Source organism: Ambystoma mexicanum, chromosome 1p, assembly GCF_040938575.1.
Source record: "Ambystoma mexicanum isolate Mex_15411 chromosome 1p, UKY_AmexF1_1, whole genome shotgun sequence".
Taxonomy (NCBI): domain Eukaryota; kingdom Metazoa; phylum Chordata; class Amphibia; order Caudata; family Ambystomatidae; genus Ambystoma; species Ambystoma mexicanum.
This window is the reverse complement of record NC_090921.1, coordinates 521,064,587-521,085,946: the sequence shown is the minus strand read 5'-3', so window position 1 is coordinate 521,085,946 and position 21,360 is coordinate 521,064,587. Positions and strand designations below refer to the sequence as shown.

At 46.6% G+C, this 21,360-nt stretch overlaps 1 long non-coding RNA gene across 1 annotated transcript in view; it reads right to left on the bottom strand.

Moving 5' to 3' along the window:
- Nucleotides 1-11,741: 11,741 nt before the first annotated feature.
- LOC138574436 (uncharacterized) overlaps nucleotides 11,742-21,360 on the bottom strand; it is a 173,727-nt gene continuing 164,108 nt past the window's right edge. The window contains exon 2 of the long non-coding RNA XR_011303936.1: nucleotides 11,742-13,362. This is a non-coding gene — a long non-coding RNA (uncharacterized lncRNA). The remainder of the gene's footprint in view (nucleotides 13,363-21,360) is intronic.

Here is a 21,360-nt window from a genome sequence, read left to right as displayed (position 1 = left end):
AAAATAGGAAAGACACCTATGTATCATTCATCACGGCGCTCAACAAGAAACTCATTATAGAACCAAACAGAGACTAAGAGTGGTACGTCTTCAACTAGTGTGCTCAAAGAACTGACGAAACCATAGACTAATTCATCATACGCCTATGGCTAAAGTGCACATATTTCCCATTTAATGAATTCTCAGTTGATGCAGTGATTAGACTATGAGTGATCGAAGGGTGCCTCTTACCAACATTCAGAAAACAACTCTTTAAAAAAAAACTATCCATTGAGGAAGTCAGCCAACTTGCAAGAATGTTTTGAGAGAGTTGACGCACAAACAGCGTCCATCGAGAACACAGCAAGGGACAAAGGTGAGCGAAATAAATCAATAGCAGCAATTCACCCCCAGAGAATGGCAGAGTGGGGTCCCCCCATGGGACGGCCCAACAACCAAACAGACCCAAAGACAATGCTACCGATGAGGAATGAATTTCCCACATTCCAGAACATGCTTTAATTGTGGAAGGGAAGGACATTTCCAGTCTGTGTGTCGAGAAGGGAAGCCATTCCCCTCCCCGAGAATGAACCCCCAACCACAGAGTAGACATTTCAGCATGGCATTCCAACAACCGCACTACGCTCCACGCCACAACAAACACAGTTCCAAGGTCAGCTGTATGAGATGACATTGAAGGACCCGGAGCAAAGTTATGATCAATGGGACTCGAGCACATGGTTCGGGGATGAATATGATGAGCCCTCACAGCAGTACCAATATCTGGGAGACCATCAACAACAACCAAGGCAATCATACTACTACTCCTATGACTATGATCACGCGCAAGTGGATGAATATGCTAACCTCTTTAGAGATGCTCAAGAAGCAAAGGAGGCACCCATGGTCACCATAAACCTAGAAAACAGACATTACTGCTTCTTGGTGAACTCATTAGCAACAGTCAACATAAGGGGGGAAAAGGAATTTCTACAAATGCCCGAGAAGCTGACCCTCAAAGTCAATAACGAGAATATTCCAGTGGGGTGCTGCCCAGTCACTGCACTCCGTTGGACAATTCCGACACACGCTGGCCCACAATGGGCGTTCAATCCACACTTTCATCCACGTAATACGCAGCCGAGCAAAGGGTCGCTGCCTGCTGAGTTACCACACCGTGAATGAGCTGGGCCTATAGACTTCCACTACCAGGACTGTGAAGTGATTCAATCCTCTGGATCACCAACGGAAAGGATACGCGCCATATCTGACGCAAACGCTGGCGACGTCCAATCTTGAAGGAAGTTATTCAATTAAAATTTTCGGACCTATGCAACAGGCTTTGGGGAGCTTAAGAAAATGCTAATAAAACTGCACATTGATGAAAGAATATGACCCATCCCCCAGCATCCCAGGAGAGTGGGGTTTCACCTCCTAGGAGCAGTATCACAGGAGCTGGACCAGCTACTAAGAAACGGCATCATCGAACCAGCCACTGGACCCACCCCGTGGGCTTCCCCACTCATGATCGTCCCTAAGGAAGGCGGACGCATACGCCTATGCGTTTATGTGAGAGTGGTCAACACCACCATTCAACGGGAGCGTCACCCCAGCCTGTGCATTGAAGACATGATAGTGCAGCTAAACAGGGCGATCACATTTTCAAAACTCAACTTGGTCCAGGGGTACCACCAGCTGGAACTGCACCTAGAGTCCAGGGTGAGCACCATGTTCTCAACCCATGAAAGCCTTTTCCGTTACCGACGTCTACATTTTGGCATCTCCTCAGCTGCTGAGATCTTTCAGGAGGCCACCCGCAAGTCATTCGCCCGATCAAATCTGCGCTGAACTACAGCGATGACATCTTGATCTTTGGGGCCACACAGGAAGAACATGACACAGCGTTACTGCTCACGTGTAAGGCATTACAGAGCGCTGGAATCACACCAAACATAGCGAAATGCAGGTTTAACAAGAAGCAGCTAAGATTCTTTGGTCACGTCTTCTCAGATGCGGGGATGACACCAGACCTGGACAAAGTGGTTACATCACCAACCTATTTTTTAATTTTTATTTATTTATTCATATTTTTAAAACACACAACAGTCCGTGGGCATCGTGGCGCTGTTACATATGAGACATTAGGCTGGTTACAAAGGAAGGCAGATAATGATTACAAGGCAATTTGCTTTACCGGAGCATATTTGGTTACATATGCTGGCATTACAGACATCAAATGTTACAAGCACCACGACAGGTGGTGGATGTGCGGTCATTCCTCGGAATGGCGGGATACTGTGCTGGGTACATCCCACACTACGCTACTCTCACAGAGCCCCTTTGACGCCTGTTACAGAAAGACGTGGTGTTCCAATGGAATGATGAATGCCAGAGCACATTTGATAATGTGAAGCAGGCACTGGCAGAAGCCAAATGACTCGCCTACTTTGATCACTCCTGGCACACAGAAATGATAGTGGATGGGGGGGCGCTGTTGAGCAGCCTGCAAGATGGCTGCCTAGCTTTCAAGCTCCGTGCCCGACTGCTGTATATCCGCCTATATCAGCGGTTCCCTGTACCATCCATTGCTGGGACTGAGCTCATCGTCTTGGCTGCCCTTGGAGCGACATATTGATCCAAGTCGTGGTGAAAACCGTGACTTTTTCACCGAGCAGGACCCTTTTTCCTCCCGACCCGGCTCCCCGCTCGCTGAGGCCTACCGCGCCACGTGATGCTGCGGCGGGCTCGGCCCTAGCGTGCTGCTGTGACTGCGACTTCCTAAGCCTGGCGGAGCGGCTGCCTACCTCTGGTGGCCTGCGGAGCCGCGCATTATCGTCAGGGGGGAGGCCCACCAGAGGCCGCCGGAGCGGCGGTCTATATTTTTTCCTGGCCTTGCCACCTGCGCACTTGACCCTCTACGAACCGCCCGGGCGGTGCCCTCCTCCCGAGCTTCTCCTTATGGGCTGACCGGCGCCTGAAGGGGTTCCTATCCTGTGCGCCTCCTGGTTACTTGCTGGGCCGCGGCTGAAAGATCTGAGCTATGCCCCTGCGGGTGAGGAGGTTGGGGGCTGTGGTTGTGGCGCGGCGCCCCTCCGGCTTTGGGGCCCTTATACTCGTCAACTGCTGTGGAGCTGCAGCCCTGGGGCGATAAACTGAACTGCTGGGGACCCAGCCCTACCACCGCGGACCCACCGCCCTTGAGGCCTACCCTGATAACATTGGGCCGCCCACACGAGGTGCCGGAGTTGCGGCCCATGTCCGAGCCTCCGTCTGAACCTTCTCTGCCACTGCAACTACCCGGACCTGTGATCCTGCTCTGGAACGGTGTCGCCCCGGTGAGCAGTTCAGCACTACCCGTATACCGAATTTAGACTCCTGCTGGCGGAGGGGTGGGACTCCCCTGCCTGTCCCGATACTACTGCACCCAAGGGGCCCAAGGATTACGGTCCTAACAATTGGCAGGAGCTGCCCCGTGGTGCTTCATTGCACTCCCGTAGCATGCCAAGTAAATCACGCGGAACCAACAAGGCGGGAGCAATGGACAAATACGCTAAGTCACTCCCCAGATAGGAGCGGGGGAGGTCACCTCCGAGCCGGGACGACTCTGACCCACCATCCGGTTCCCTGCAGCCTGACCTCACCACCCTGATGGAAACTATGGCGAAAAACTTCGCCTCATTTCACGAAAAATTGGACGACATAAATGCAAGTGTTGCTTCTATGCGAGCCAAATTGGACCAGCACGGCACCAGACTGGCGGAGGCCTTGACACGCATTGGGACCACCGAGGATGGCGTGCACACTCTTCAAAACACTGTTTCTGAACTAATGCGGGATATGAGGCAAGTCAAGGCAAAGTGCGGCGACTTGGAATCCAGGTCCCGCCGGAATAATCTCCGTATCGTGGGGGTCCCGGAGTCCGCACTAAAGGGTAAAATGGAGCAGGCAGTTGAGAATCTACTGATAGAACTCCTGGGCAACCCCCAACTCTCCCCGTTCTTCACGATTGACTGCGCACATCGGGTGCTTGCCCCACATCCCAAACCGGGAGACTTCCCCAGGCCGATCATTGCCAATGTTCTGAGCTTTCGGGACAGAGACCACATACTACGCTTGGCCCGGGAGAAAGGGGAACTGAAATTTGAATCCCAAACCATCAGAGTTTTCCCAGACTTTTCCATGGGTGTGCAAATGGAGCGTAGGCAGTTCAACGGCGTGAAAAAACTGCTCAGAGAAAGGAAAATTGAGTACGCCATGCTATTTCCGGCACGCCTGAAGCTTACTCATCGCAACAAGTTGTTCTTCTTCACGGTACCCGAGAAGGCAGTGAAATTCATCGAAGCCCACATTCCTCTCCCCGACCCACTCGAGGAGCCAGCAGCGGGTGACTGAAGAGGTGAACATTGACCCATACATGTGGGCCGCCATGGGTGCTACTTAAGCGCGCCGTTTACGCTTCCTTTGTGATACTTATGAATCTTGCATCATCTATATCCTTTGCTAAGTGTAACCTATTGTTAAAGCTCCCTGTAATGTACTAATTGTTACCGCTGCATAATAAACGATGCGCCGCACCAATCTCACATTCAAGTTGGGTTTACGGCAACAGCGACCCCCGTTGCAGCTGCAATGCCGAGTTTGGCATGTTACGGCCGTTGTATGTGCCCCAGTTGGGCGCGCAGCCGAGTGCGCCCTTGTTCTGGAGGGCGTGCCCCCGCTGGGTATTGGGATGGGGTCTTATACACTGCTTGGTTTGGGAGGGCAGTGAGGGTGGGGGGTGGTAATGTTGAGGGATGTTATTGTGAAAATGGCAAGGAGCGTGTGGCTTGGAGGGTGGAAGATGGTGGCCCTGCATCGAAGATTACTACATGGTCAACAATCAATGCTACGCGGTGCTGGGATGTTCCTTAAGCTTGTAACATGGCTATTAGGCTAATGTCATGGAATGTGCGGGGGCTCAGTAATTTCACCAAGGCTCGTAGGATAACTGCATACGCCCAGAGAAATGGGGTCAATATTCTTCTATTGCAGGAAACCCATGCACTTGCGCACATTTCTGCCTCCCTGGAGCCGGCATGGGGAGCCAATAAATTCTACACAGTGTACTCCTCTCAATCCAGGGGGGTGCTAACCTTAATTCATAAATCAGTGGAGTTTTCCTTTCGTACTAGCCACATAGATCGAGAGGGTAGATATGTGATCCTCCACTGCCTGTTGGCTAACACGGAGTGCCTACTGGTCAACACTTATGCCCCGAGTACAGACACCCCCGACTTCTTCGATGATATCAATACCCTACTTTCGAGATACATAGGGATCCCGGTTATCTGGGGGGGGACATGAAAATCATACTGAACACTGAGCTAGACAGATCGGGCACTGCACACAGGACACTGTCTAGAGCCGCTCCTCGGCTCCAGGCACACACGGGCCCGGCTGGCCTAATAGATGTCTGGCGAGCACTCAACCCAATAGCTAGGGAATACACGTTTTATTCCTCTGCACACGACAGCCATTCCAGAATCAATCTCTTTCTCCTGTCAGCCGGGCTGATGGGGAGGAACCTCAGCATGCAGATCTTGCCAGGCACACTTTCAGATCACTCCCCAGTGACACTCGATATTACCCTACAACACACACTACCGCGCCACTCCGGCTGGCGCTTCAAATCTGAGGCACTACATGACATAGATTTCAAGGCCGACATCCTTGCGGACATCAACACCTTTTTTGACACCAATAAACATCATGACACAACAGGCGGGGTCCGGTGGGAGGCTTTCAAGGTGTACATCAGAGGGATGTGTATTTCTAGGGAAGCAGGGGTCCTGAAAGACATCAAGAACTCTCTGAAAAGATCCGAATCAAAACTCAAGGAACTAGAGCGTGAATACGCCTCTGCTCCCTCGTCGCCCAAGTTGGCACAGATACGGGCGGAATTGGAGAGCTTCGAGGCACATGCCCTCAGGGAAATAAGATATTACGCATGACCCATTGCGGCTCGCAAATGTGCTGAGGGGGAAAGACCCAGTCAAACTCTGGCCAGGCTGGCCCGGATGGAGGGGGGCAGAACCCGTATTGATAGCATTAGGGGCGAGGACGGCGTACGTCACTGGGCTGTCCAACCCATTCTGGAGGCCTTTTCCGACTTTTACGCAACCCTTTACGCCCCGCAGAGTGAGCACAGTCCTCAGGATCTGGATCTTCTGCTCGATAATATCCCCATGTCCTATATATATCTCCCGCCACCAAAGAGCAGCTTGACGCTCCCATCTCCCTAGATGAAATCACTGAGGCTATTTCCGCCCTCCCAAAAAGCAAGGCCCCCGGACCGGACGGCCTGACCGCTGAATTTTATCAAGAACATGTCACTCTACTAGTCCCTTCGACTTGCCACTCTCCCCTAGTCCCTGCGCGAGGCTATAATCACTGTACTCCCAAAGCCAGGCAAGCCCCGGAGGAATGTGGCTCCTACAGACCTCTTTCCCTTATTAACACAGACACGAACATTTTTGCCAAGATAATTGCGAACAGATTCCTTCCCATCATGTCGTACTTTATTCACCCAGACCAAAGCGGCTTTGTCCCTGCCCACTCTACCTCCTTAAATATCTGACGCCTCTTCAACGTCATGTCTAGAATTGACCCTAACGCTAATGCGGTCGTGGTGACATTGGATGCCCAAAGGGTGTTCGACATGGTGTCGTGGCAATACCTGTGAGCCGTGCTGGAAAAGATGGGAATTGGCCCACGCATGCTCTCCTATATTGTACACGAACCCAATTAATTCCCATATCTCGGCTCCCTTTGCCCTCCACAGAGGGACGCGCCAGGGGTGTCCATTCTCCCCCCTACTATTTGCTATGACTATCGAGCCAATTGCGGACAGTGTCAGAGACAAACACATTCGTAAGGGGATTCTTCTGCGTGACACACCTGAAATTATATCTTTGTACGCGGATGACGTGCTTCTGTATGTCAGGGACCCCTCGGTCCACTTAGACCCAATCATCCGAGAGATCATCAAAATTGGCACATTTTCGGGCTTCACTATAAACTACACCAAATCAGACATCTTCACTCTCACACCGGCAACCCCCCAACCATCATGCGAATTCCCACTCAGGTGGGCCCCAGAAGGCATCAAATACCTCGGGGTCCAGGTCTCACTGGCTAGGGCTTCCCTCTTGGCAGACAACTACAGTGCTGCAGCGCAGTACGCAGAGGCAAAAATGGAGAGGTGGCGTAATCTCCCCCTGTCCTTAGCGGGAAGACTGTCGCTAATCAAAATGATCATAGTTCCAAAGCTTCTATACATATTCGCCAACGTCCCACTCAGGCCCGGGAAGCACTATTTCACAAACTTGCACGCAGGGTTCGCCCGGTTCCTGTGGCACGCTGGGGCCGTTTGCAGGAAGTGGCAGCATATCACCTTACCATACGAGAGAGGGGGACTCAATGCGCAGGACATAGCACAATACTGGATAGCCGTACAGGCCCAACACGCGACCCATTGGTACAAACACCAAGACCCACCTCTGCATGACAAACTTGAGATCCTGGCAACTGAGGAGATGTTATGTCATTGATCCTCTTCCACTCGTACCAGTCTGACTCCCCAGCGGATCCAGTGTCCACCACTATCAGGGCATGGAGACATATGCTGCAACCCCATTCTAACTCCGTCCGTACTATAAATGGCTTCCCATATGGACATTCCCAGGCCTTGCCCCCACGCAGGATAGGCTCCTCATGCAACACTGGCAGGACTTGGGGTATCGGGCGCTCTCTGACCTGTTCCCAGAGGGGAAATTCATCACCCCGCAGACATGGAGGCCAGGACACTCAGGCTCAGCACTGGAGTTGCTGCAGTACTTTAGGCTCAGAGCGACTGTGCAGGACATGTGGCCCTCATACCCGGACGAACCCCCAGAGTCCACCGAAATTTGCTACATTGCTAATTCAGGGGGGGTAGGGGCATGATATCCGCACATTATAAAATGTTGGCTGAGCGCTCTGCGGAAGCATCTTGCAAAGTTCGCGACGCATGGAGCCAGGAACTGGTGTTGGTAATCACTGACGAGATGTGGGTCAAGATGTGTGCGCACACGCGTAAGGTTTCCCTCAACTCTAGATTTAGATGCACACAATTCAAACTCCTTAATCGTCTGTACTACACTCCTCAAGCGGTTGGGAGGTTCGCACGGGATCAACCCCATGTTTGTCAGAGATGCAAATCCAGCGGGGCGGATCACGCTCACATGTTTTGGGCCTGCAGGGCGTTGGCCCCGTTCTGGGAAGCTGTGCTAGAGGCCCTCTCGGAGATGGTGGGATTCTAGATAGATCCTGACCCCTTGGCTGTGTTGTTTGGGAGGTGGGAGGGTGAGGGGGCTAGACGGGTTGTAAAATTCGTGAACATGGGAGCCATAGTGGCCAAGAGATGCATACTGCAGTGCTGGAAGCGGCGATCCCCCCTACACTATAAATGTGGCTTAAGGCTCTCACCTGGACACAGGTCTGTGAGGAGGACTATATCAACACATTGCCTGTGAATGCTTGCCCTAAAAACATATGGACTGATATTTGTAGCTACCCGAACGCTAAAGCTGATCTGGAACTTTTATCCTTGCCTCCAACTCCGTATCGGGCAGACGTGAAGGCTGTACTGTGACCCTCCCCAGGAGACACGATCTGCTTTCTTTGAATGTGCCCGCTCTGCCGCTAATGTATTGATTGTCTGTCCATACCCTTGTTTATGCAATATGCTTTTCTTGATGCAATATGTGATCCACCTGCTACTGCTTCTTGCCAATAAAGAGAAGTTTAAAAAAAAAAGAAATAATAGTGGATGCCATCCTGGTTGGACTTGGTGCCAACCTAGCCCAAATCAGTGGAGAAGACACACACGGCAGGCATATAATGGGATACGCGAGCAGAGCCCTCTCACCCACCGAAACAGCCTATTTGCAGGCCGAAAAGGAGAGCCTAGTGGCAGTCTGGGCATGTGAACATTTCCACGACTTCGTCATAGGGAAGGCCCTCCTTTGGCCTTTTTGTATATCCCAGGACCAAAATGCAGCCGAGAATTGAAAGGTGGGGCATACGCCTCCAAGAATACAACTACTCGATCATCCACAGACCTGGGGGGGGGGACCAGAATCATGTGGACTACTTTTCATGTCACCCCACAGGAAACCATAGAACAAGGAAAGGAGATATTGAATACCACAACTATTTCATGGCGAATGCTCTACCACCTGCACTCTTGCTTGAGACAATGGCCCCCACGTCAGCAGCCGACGCGTCATTGGCCATAGGACTGACCACTGGCAACAAATGGAGAGACTATAGGCGGCAGCTTGCAAGCCACCCAGGCGCCAGCAGACAGGAGATTGAGAGGCTAGCCAAAGTTCACACCGAACTGGACGTCAAGGTTAATTCAATACTACTGAGAGGGTGAAAGTTAGTAATCCCTCCTGCACTCAGAGCAGAATTGATCAAAGCAGCACATGAGCACAGCGGGGCGGAAAATATGAAAAAACAGCTGAGGTGCCACATCTGGTTCCCTTTCATGAACACCCTCGTAGAAGAGGGGGTTGGAAACTGCCTGTCCTGCCAATGCACTGCAAGAGTGGAGTCGGCCATACCGCTACAACCCACACAAATTCCGGACCGACCATGGGACTGAGTGGCCGTAGATTTGAAGAAGCTGGGCACAACGGCGTATCCACAGGTGGCAACCACTTTCTATGAAGTGTTAAGTGAATGGGGCATACCACGCACAATCAAACCTGGCAATGGCCCCCGGTGAGCAGCCATGATTTCGCCACTTTAGCAAAACACATGGGGTTCCAGCATCAGAAGATCACCCGCAGATGGCCAAAAGCCAACGGGATGGCAGAACAGTTTATGACGTCTATTAAAAAGATCATCCATAGGGCCCCTGTTGAACCAGTGAACCCCCATCAGCACTGTGCAAGATGCTCGGGGAAGGCCCAAACACCCACCATGAAGCAACTGGCAGAGCAACGGCCGAGCTAATGATGCGCTATCAGGTACAGACCAGGTTGCTGAGAAACTCAACCAACACAGCAGAACCGAACAAAGATATTGTGACTAGAGATGCAGAGTGGAAGAAGCGTGCCAAACAAGACACTGACCTTGGACAAAGAGTAGCACCCAAGGAATTTGTGGTCGGTGAGGAGGTGCTAGTAAGACAACCAATGACCAGGAAAACAGACACCCGCTACTCACTGAAACCCTTCACTGTAGTGGCCCTCAAAGGTAAAATGGTAACGGCCCAAAACGCACAACATGAGGTCACCAGTAATGCCTTGCAGTTCAAACACTCATCAAACGAGAAGAGGAGACCACACCAATAGCGGACCCTGAACCAGAATGGCCTGAGCCCCATGACATCCCATGGGTTCCCCCAGCCAGAGAGAGAGAGAGAGAGAGAACGGAAATTAGCAAGGGGAAGGGAGAGCTGATGGAAACACTGCAGAAGAAGGACGACGCCCCGAGGGGGGCATCAAGTGATCCACTCGATTGTTAGAAGAATGCTAGACCAGAACTCTGAACATAAGTCTGGGGGGTGGTGTTGGAAACTACTGCGCCTTTAATTGGGAGCCAGAAACCCAGAGTGGGAAGCGGGGGGAGGAGAGACGGGGTGGAGCCAAAGCAGGAAAGCGCAGTTGAATTTTGTATTTGTGAAAAGAGGTAATAAAGGGAAGGAGATCCCTGCACTGGTGTTGCGTCCTTATTTTTGCACTTCAGTGCAACACTACCCATCACAATTGGTGGAGATAACTGAAATGGAAATGAAAACACAGAAAAGGTCGAAGGCTAAGGATGCGTATGTGCACTGAGCCTTCTCTGTCTATGATGTTGCTGGGATGAGCAAGTGCTGTTAGAAACAATGGAAATGAATGGCAGGCCTTTCGAACTGCAAATATGTGTGTCTTACCTATCAGGAAGAGGATGTAATCCATAACACATCTCCCCCCTTTCATGACAATACAATAAAGGAGACATGCAGGGGAAGAGGTAAATGAACCATAAATATCAAACAACTATTCTTCCAAAACCCATCCTGCAAACCACAGAAAGCAAAATGCTATTCCCTACCAATACCATAATATAGCTGTGAATAGCTAATACACTACAAAAACACTCGCCAGCACCATAATGGCCAATTATGGACTCATCTACAGGGGACCAGCCCCCTATCATATAAACAGTCCTAACCGCCTGCATCACCTCATTAACCCTGTATCAACCTTCACAAACATCAAAGCTTCCTGAAGAAACCATAGGGTTAAACCCTCTATCTGCCTAAAGCATACACCTATTGAGACCCAATGAGCCTCAGCATAACATACTGCTGGGCACCAACCACAAAATCGGTGACGTAGATCACCAAAATTGATACCCAACCAAAAGATCAACATTTACTTACCAACAAATTGACACAAGCAGTGTGCCAACACAACACCAGGTCGAACAACCAATGCTCACCACTGCACATCTTACCATGAAACCACTGAAGGTTAACTATCTGAACCACTAAATGCTCGCCACAGTTGATCACATAGCATCGGCACCCTTGAGGTTGAATGCCTAACACCATAATAGCTAATGATCACACCATGCTCTCACAACTGACCACCAGACGTCCACACAACCACAATCACACAGGTGATCTGCATTAATAACCCACACAGTTACCCTTAAACCAATTAATGAACGAATTCAGCTTGACATTTTGAGAATATAAAATGTTTTAAGTAACATCACCAGAGCGAGTCCCAAAAATCCTACTTTCAGAGTTCATTTGTTTAAAATACCTGTGGAAAAATGTAGGTGATAAAAAACATTGTCAAGTGAACATATCAAAGAAATGCAGTAGTTCTAAAGCACTCACAATACCCACACAAAAACAAGACGAATTCAGCATTACAAATTTTGAAAATCCGAAATTCAGGTGCGCCGCAATAAAAGTTCAAAATGTTATGCCTGCAGAGTCTTTGTAGAGATGTAACTGTGGAAAAAATGTGGGTTAGTGCAAAGAAAAACACTTTACCATTTCTAACGTTTCTATTGGTTGCCTAAATTCCATACAATTCCATAAACCACTTACCAAAACGACTTTGGCACCATGAAACACTATAACAAACTGGCACTAACTACTTTAACAAACTGGCACTAACTACACACCACTTGCAGTAGCACCCTACCACAAACACCACTAGCAGTGGCACTCTGCTACTAAATGGCCTCCATTTGTGACTTGCCAATGCCACACTGGCACCATAATAAAGCGTTGCCTTGAATGGCTAATCGCCACATAAAATACAATTGCATTGCCTTGAATGGCTAATTGCCACATAAAATACCATTTCCCACTCTTGGGCAACAACAATGCCTACCTTATTGGGACCCACCAATAACTATACTGGCACCAAACATGAACACCAAAACACATAACCGCTATAGCGCAACACACGCGCCCACAACTATGGCACAACAACCGGAAATTCCTTTCCCCAAAAGCATGTTCATTGAGTGCCATAAAAGAAACCATCAAAAACTACACTACCATGCCTGCGGAATAGTGACCTGTATTTTCATACATCACATCCTCAACAATGATGCATCGAATAAAACATTGCATTTTTTTTTCAAACAACATTTCAGCATGTGTTGGTATTTGCATTGCCCATATTAAAAACGTTTCATGAATTCAAAAAAACGTTTCATGAATTCATGACATATTACTCTCAACTATTTTACATATCTGATAAAGCAGAATGGCAATGTCACAAAAATAAAATTGTCAGACACAAAGCAAAACAATAGGGTCCGCAGGTTTACGCTATGTCACTCTTTCAAATGAGTGATAAGTAGAAACACTTCCCTGAAAATCCGATCGAACAAAAATGGAAATGCTAATAGAAAATAAACACCTGCGACATTCATTTTGAAAGCCTTGAAATCCATCCTCCAGTCATTGCAGTACATGTAACGTTCCAGTAATGCCGAAAGTTGGCAGCAACATTCCATCAGGATTCTATGTCAAGACCGGAGGCTCGGATTATGCTTACTCTACAACTTTACTGTTCAGCAGTACCAAAGAATATGAATACAAATCTAATAAAAAACTACAATAACCATGTTTTTCTGAGAATTTGTAGTTCATTTCGATTGGTCCTCAACTGACCATGTGATAGTTCCATAAACCAATAAACAAGTCCTCAATGGAACAAAACTCCTGTCCTCTTTCCCTTCCTCCTCTTTCTTTGTCCTTGCGAGGATGAGTTCTGTACGTCTTTGATATCCTCTTCCATTCTCAAATTCCTGCTTGTTTGCTGTCTGACGTCGTCCCTAAAGAAACATAAATTAGAAAGGTGACTATAAACCGACACAGGGTGGGTCAATCGTAAATTCCACATCCAGTAATAACCTGTATACTCATTGATCATTAACAACATCTTCATAGTTATTATACATCCTGTATGATTCATTACATAAATAACAACAGAAACATGACATGTAAACATCTCATTCTTACGATTGATCGGGTGGGTGGGATAATCCTTCGCCTCCGTGTCTTTAATAGAATTATGACTTTCTGTAACGAATGTGTGGAAAATCTGAATTGTGTCCATCGCCGATACACCCAGCAGAACCGTGACGTCATCAGTTATATGGAGAGCAGGGCCACGGACAGAGCTCTCCGGGCCAACGGTCATCCGTGCCACAGCCGCTGGCGTTTCTGCCCGATACGACAGATGACCCTTTCGCATTCTCAAAGTGACACACATCCAAACAAAGCAACGCTGAAAGTAATGAACAGTCAAATCCAGCTGTGCAGCCTGCACCTTTAACTCCTACTCAGTGTTAATATGACTTGCAGCCGCTCCTTTTTACAGCATGTTCAAGCACAGCTTATAAAAGTCTTATGAACGTGGGCGTGCTGTCAAATGCCCGGCTACTTCTATGCGCTCTCTCGCTGAAGCCATTTGCACTGCTGATAAGCAGAGTCTCTCTTTTGTTCCCCCGACCCCTTGCTCTGCCAATAACACGCCACTGACGTCTTGTGAAGCGCCAAACTAAAAATGCGCCTATGCCTTCATATATTAAGAAGTCCTTGCTGTGGCAGATGCAGAACAAATGAAAGTGAGCAGCGCTGCCCCCCAAAATCACTATAAATGTCCCTCACTAATCAGTCATGCAGGACATGGGGCGCGCTCACCTTGGGGCCGGGGGAGGGGGCGGTGGATGCTTCTGGTTCCTCACTCCTTTTTGGTGGGCAACTTCCTGTGCACCATATTCCTTCTGGCACAAGTTTGCTTATTTTCTGTCCTTTCTTGCTGCTTTTCAGCCCCAGGTACACCTCAATCACCAAAATCCTCGTCGCCAGTGTTACAATGCAAATCGAGGGGTGGAATTGATGAGCCAGGAGACCAGCTTTAGTTAAGAGACTTTAGTGGGTTCGTGGTATATAAGTCACAGGTAATAAGTTCCAGGCAGGATAAGTACATGAGGGAGGGAAGCATCCACCGGACCCCCTCTGCCCAGTTCATTTTCCAACTGACAGAGGGAGAACCTTGGCACTTATACCATAACATTCTACATGGAATGTACCACACAAAGCATTCTAGACTCAACCTCACACATACATAGGGAATGGCCACAGACCCAGTATAGGTTAAAACATAACAGTGTGTGACAGCAATCTATTATTGCTCATCTTGCAGCCGCTCATGAGCTGAGTTCAGCCTGGGCTATAGAGCTCCAGGCTGTGGAAAACGAATGTTGGGAACATGAGTCAAAAACCAAGAAACTGTCTGTAATAAAGGCTGGGGCGTGGGCCCATTAAATCAGGGGTCTGATAGTAGGTTGGGCTGAAGGACTGATCTAATGCCGGTGGCACCAAGTGTAAGACTGATGTAAAATTTGAAAATGAAAAGAGCATGTGGGGGTTGAAGATACAATGGCACGCGTGAGGTCGTAGTATAGAGAAACCACGGATGGGCGAAAAATCCCTTTCAGCAGGGCTTCTGGCTCAGGGAGAGTTAAGAAGGGAATGAGATATCAATCATGGACAGTGTCCTAAATTCCCAATGTTGCCAATCATATGGTTACTGTTCATTCATAAAAACAGAAAGTTCAATGGAGGATACAGATAAATTCTACAATATAATAGAATCAATATAGTACATTATGTAAAATGGGCATAAGCCAAAAGGAAAAAGGCACACAGACACAGTGACAATTGGTGGATTATAAACCCAAGGGTTGCCATTCTTCCTGCTGGTTTATTCCAGAGTGGTAACTATCTAGCTTGTATAACTAAAATGGTTCCTTTCTTTCTAGCAGTTCGTCTGTGTCTCTGATGTCCCTTCCTTTGCTTTATCAATGACCCACCATTTGATATCATTTTCACTGTGGCCCAATGTCTGAAAATGTTCCACCAATGGTGCTGATACACTTTTTATTCTGATTTTGGACCGATGTTCTGTGATCCTAACTCTTATTTGTCTGGTAGTCTTCCCTATGTATATCTTCATGTATGGGCACAGAATAACATAGATGGCGTTAATACTTTTACACGTCCTGTGGAACTCCTAATTCCACTCTTTGTGATTGACCTCAAAGTTAAGTTTGAGCATGGTGAATTTACACATGACACAGCCTCCACATGGATAGTGTCCCTTGACAGGCGGTAGTCCCACAAATTCTCTCAAATTAACCTGCAGTCTTGCCTTGTTTCTATCAGCAGAAACCTAATGCTGTTTTAGGTTTTTTATTCTTTTAAAAGCAAAAATGGCATTGCTATATGGACTGAATGATGTAACACACACAGCCTTAGACATCTCTTTCTTATTGGTAGAGTTCTCCAACAGATTGGATATATCCTAATTTCTTGCTCTTTTTGTGACTTTCTGAGAGTGTGTCAGGGATAGCCCTTGTCAAGGAACTTATCAAATGCAATCCCTGCTCCTTTTTGAAATCCTGCAAAAATGTACAGTTTCTTCTGGTGCAAAGAAATTGTCCAAAGGGTATGTTGTCACTGAGGCCTAGTCTTGTGATCCGTGGGCTTTCTGTAAAGACAAGTAACAAGGGACCCATCTATCACATTTATCACCAGATCCAAGAAAGGGATACATCCTTCATTTTTAGCTATAGTAAATCTTAAATTGGAGTTGAGGCTGTTAATCCAAATAAAATATGTATCGATATTAGCCTCTCTTGTACCCCCAGACAATCAAGATACCTTCTTGTGTATGTGAACTTCACTTTCTCAGCCACCCATTAACATTCTTAACGGCCCAAGCATGGATTATGTTCAGGTTATCCTTCCTAAACAAGGACACTCTCCATTGGGTGATGCTACTGATCTTAAACAACAGCACCTAGGTAACAAAGTTATGATACCTTATTGACCCAATTCAAATTACTTTTCTAAAGCCACCAGCCGAAATAATTAGCACAAAGTGCCCCTTTGTACCCGAAACAAGGGTCGAGAGATGTAGTAACTTGTATTGCTTAGTTTCAGCAATTACTAGTAGAGGGTAATTTGACTGATGCGGCTGCAGTATTCTAAAAAGGGTTCACGGAGGAGATTAAAGGTGTGATGGCTTATATTGTTCACTGGCCCACTACATCCATAGCTCTTGTAAAAGCAGCATTATAAATAGAACAACAGCTAAGAGAAAAAAAAGGGGGAAGAGGAGATCGTAAGCAGCGGGTCCCAAAAGTTAATCCTTCAGTAGTAAGCACAGAAAATATATCTGAGGAAGCTATGAAGATAGGCGCCATCCCTGACAGAAAGGTAAAGAAGGCACATGGAAAATCTACGTATGTATTGTGTGCTCTCAGGCCATTATTAATAAAAATCCCCCACCCAGTTACAGGAAAACACCAATGTTTGTTCAAGATGAGCAGAGACTAACCAAGCATTTGTGAATCCGTCCCTGTATTTCTAAATACTAATTTCCTGTTAGAAGTGGTCTTGTTGAACAATCAAATATGGATACCTGTTTTGGCAATATTAGTCTCTGGAGCCGCAGCAGTGTTTATGGTCACTCAGTTTGTTCAAAATCAGTCGTTGAGGAAACTAACAAAACCAATGACCTGAATAATGGGTACTATTGATGGGAGTGCATTGCCTTTGTAGGATGGGACATTTTGAGAAAATGCAATTCCGCATTATTGTTAGTCAAGCTTCCCTCAGCTGGAGACAAATAGTGTAAAAGAGGAAAGGGGGCGGGTAAAAACTGATGTTGAAAGGGTAGAGTGGTGGCCTGCAGTTGAGTTTCTGAGGAAAGAAAGAAGTACAGGCACTTAAATTCTGAGAGACTGAGTGCTTTGTTTGCCAACAGGAAGGCAGAGCCTAATGGAGAGAGGGGAAGGGCTGAGGGCGCTGGTACTGGAAGAAAGATTGATTTTTTTTTCTTCACCCAGTTACCTCAGCCAGCCCCACTGTCCCGGGTAATTTCTGTGTTAAAACCCTTTGTACTTAAAATCAAAAGTCTTGGCACCCAAGCTCATAACACCCAACAAATGTGCAACTTTTAGTCCTACATTTAGAGATAAAAAAGGCAGAAATTACTCTTCAATGTTGTAAATAAAGCAAAATGGCAAGAGACAAAACACCATCATTGGCAGAACATCCCAGATACGACATGGGACAACACAGAAGCCCTGTTTTTGAATATGTTTGAAAAATGATTTATATTAGTACCCAGCGAGGGGCAATGAGATTGTTTATTTACCTTTTTACATTAATTTTCAATGGCTGCCATGGAAAGGGAAAATGGGCTTTGCTTTCCCTTCTTCTGCGGCCATTTTTTTGACATTTTTCTTTTCTGTTCTGAAATGCCAGAGCGTTTCGGAACAGAAATAAAATGCTCTTAGAACCACAGCCCGTGGTACTAATAGCAATAGGCCCCGGGGCCTGTAATTCTGGCCATTGGGGCATTACCTGAAGTGGTAATGCCCACTCTGCGAGGGGCCTATTGCTTAAATAAATGGGTTATGTAATGGTGAAATAACAATGAGCTACTGAGCGGCATAATAATGCTGTGTGGCTCTCTATTTCATGGCACAAACAAGAAAAAGAAGCACTTCCCTTTATTTAAAAAAGTAACCCCTTGGGCAAGATTCATTCTTAAATAGTTTCTCAGGGAGAATTGACTCTGAAATGGAATCTCCTCCTTAGAAATATCTCATTATAAATCCTAAAGGGTCTGTCATATTGTAATACAGAGTCCCTTCCTTTCGAGAAAAGGTCTTCAACAACTCAAGACTTTAAGATAACTGCTAGTCTTTGGGAAGACCTGGAGTCTTCCCAAAGACTAGCAGAGCACAGCGTTGAACTCTGCAAGAACAACCCTGCCTTTTATGTTTCCAAGCTGCATAAAATGGGTACTATTAAGTTGGGTACTGATTACACCTTTTATCCCAGCACCAAAGACAATTATAGATGTGGTGTGTGCTATACAACAGTTCCTGAGCCTCTCCCATCCCCGTCAAAGAAGAGGGTCCATTTTTATACACACTCTCTGCCTTAAAGTGGGGAGAATATGCATCAGACCAAACATTCTACCATGAATAAATAAAGGTTATGAATATGAATAAAGGTCCTTTCTTGAAGGAGGAGACTATCAAAATCAGCCATCTCCTGGTTGGAGGGAAGACTCCATATCAGTAACTGCAGTGTGGGGGTGAATGCATTTCAAGATACAGACATTATTAGCACTCATATTACTTGCTCATCTGCACTTGCCTCTATTTTTTGTACCAATGTATGTACTACAGTTTCATCCTATAAAGAACTGCAGTTGCAAGCTGTGTCGTTGCGATGGGCATAGTACATCTAACAATATCATAAAAGGCCAGATGTATGTTTGTCCTGTATGTTTGTCCGATGCAGTTGCCTCGCCTGTTGTCAATGCTAGAGGGAGCTGTTGCCTTAGGATAGAGACAATGCCAATTTGCTTAGCTTCACCTGTTGTCGCTGCTAGAGGGAGCTGTTGCCTTAGTATGTATAGTGGTCCAAATGTGTCAATGTAAATCTGCACTTTAGCCGATGTACACAGGCTTCTACACTACTTATTTTATAAATGGGTCAAGTATTGTTTTCCATCCAATGTTGGATATACATTTATGAGATACTCAACAGCTACCTTTGTACTTTAAGCTCTTTGCCTCTCCTTCCTTGCTCTCAAAGCATATCCCAAGAACCACCTACTTGCCACCCCCTGTGGCCCAGGTAATGGAGTTTAATGCCAATGGGTGCTATATTTTGGATATTGGGCTCTGATGTGCAGTTACACGATTACATTCACACAGGGGCAGTGACTGCATGACTGGCAAAGCCACCCTCATGAAAACACACCCTTCACCTCACAGCCCTACTTCGTTTGCCCAACAGCTGGCCCACAAACCTGCCGACTCTGGGCAAGCACTGGATATCAGCTGGTAGCAACTGGTCTGGAGAATTCCCTCCTATAACAAGGACTCCCAAGAAGTGAGGATTCAGGAAACACCAGACAGAATATATCTTCTGGTTCCTCTGGTTCCTAATCTGGTTCTTTCAGCCAAAGGTCATGCTGCTAGAAGCAGTCCTCCATTCTGATGTGCTCATGATTTAGGGGGCACACTTCTACCTCCTTATAAGAGTTTGGAGCTCCGTAAGAAGGGATTTGTTTGTTTCAGACAGACTGCTGTGTGTATGCAAGTTTCAAGGCAACGGTGCAGACAGGGGTGTTGCTAGGTCTGGAAAAGATCAGGGGCTAAGCTAATGTCAGGACTGCCAGGACTCGGGGCTGGCTAGCATTTTGGTTGGGGCACTTGAGCTTCTATCTGGGGCTACAACCAAAAGACCCGGGATATAGCCCCCTTTGCCCCCCCCCAACTCCCTTAGCAACGCCTCTGGGTGCAGGTGTGCTGTAGCCACATAGAGCATTTGGTATCTGCACATGCTTATTTTATTTGCACAATGCATGCCGTGCAGGAGGAAATATGCTAGATATCACAAGTGAAGTAAAGGGGAAGATCAAGCAAGAAATGAGTAGGCATTACTAGCAGATAAAGTTAGATTCTCTTTCATTTCCTTCTTAGTTATGGGGAGGTCATTCCAGGGTAATATGCCATGAACTGACAGAAGTTGGGTTTCAATCTTGGTTTCTTTGCGGGGCTGTCATGATTTTCAGAGCTAAAGTGGGGTCTTGTGTGTCTGCTTGGTCGATAGTTTCTTTTTTTTCTTTCTTTTTTGTATCTTTAATTTGTTATAGTTCTTACGAACTTTTCACAGCAATAAACATCAACATATACACATATAATTAACATTTAGGTACATTACAGTATTAAAACAAGTGTCACTATGTATAACCAAACATATCCTGAATCATCACAATTCAACAAGTCATTATTTACAGCACATTCCTTTAAATATAGACATTCTAGAATAACTTTTGGATTTCCTGCCAAACTGAATAAAGTGCGATGTGCCAAGACTGATTAGATGAATTTAAACCGCTCACCCAAAACTAATCACTCTTGATGGTGTCATAATCATGTACACGTTTACCAAACATGGACATGTACAGTGAAACGTTTTTACAACATTTAGTTAAAGCGTGTTGGGCCGTTTTCAATTTGCCATCCAATTTACCCATACAACATTTTCTGGTTTCCCTGGCAATCCCCATTTCAGGCTTGTTAATTCTTAATAACAAGATAAACCTACGCAGGCCAGGTGAGGGGCATACCAATACATATTTCTGTGGAGTTCTGTAACTATGCACCAATGTACACAGTTCCTTATAGCTTCTTAGTTCAGCTAGGTGTGCATAATTTTTGCACAAGTCCCATTTGTCCAATTTAATCACAAAACTGATATGTTAAACAGGTGGATATGGCCTTTTTTCAAGTCCATTTTGTAGATCAGTCATTTTGGTTGACAGATTTTTATATGCTGGAGAATCATGGTCGTATTTCTTGATTCCTAATATTGGTTTCACTGCTCAGTTCAGAACCTGTTAGGTCTGGTTTGTCAGAGGTCTCAGGAGGCGCCCAAGAGAAAGTCTGTTGGAGTGGTCCATGTCCTTTACAGAACACTCCTCACTCAAAATATCAATAATGTGTCTGGTATGTAGGAAGGGTTCATCTGGCAGTGGTAAAGGTATATTCAAAACAAGACAGTAGGAGAAACGTCCTCAGTAGGAGATGCACCCAGATAGTAAAAACAACTAAATTATTACATAACCATTTTTAACATAAAACATTCCATTTTAATAGATAATTAACAACAATCTTTATTATGGCAGCGTTGTATGTATCAGCACTCAAAGGGCAGACATTGTTGGCCAA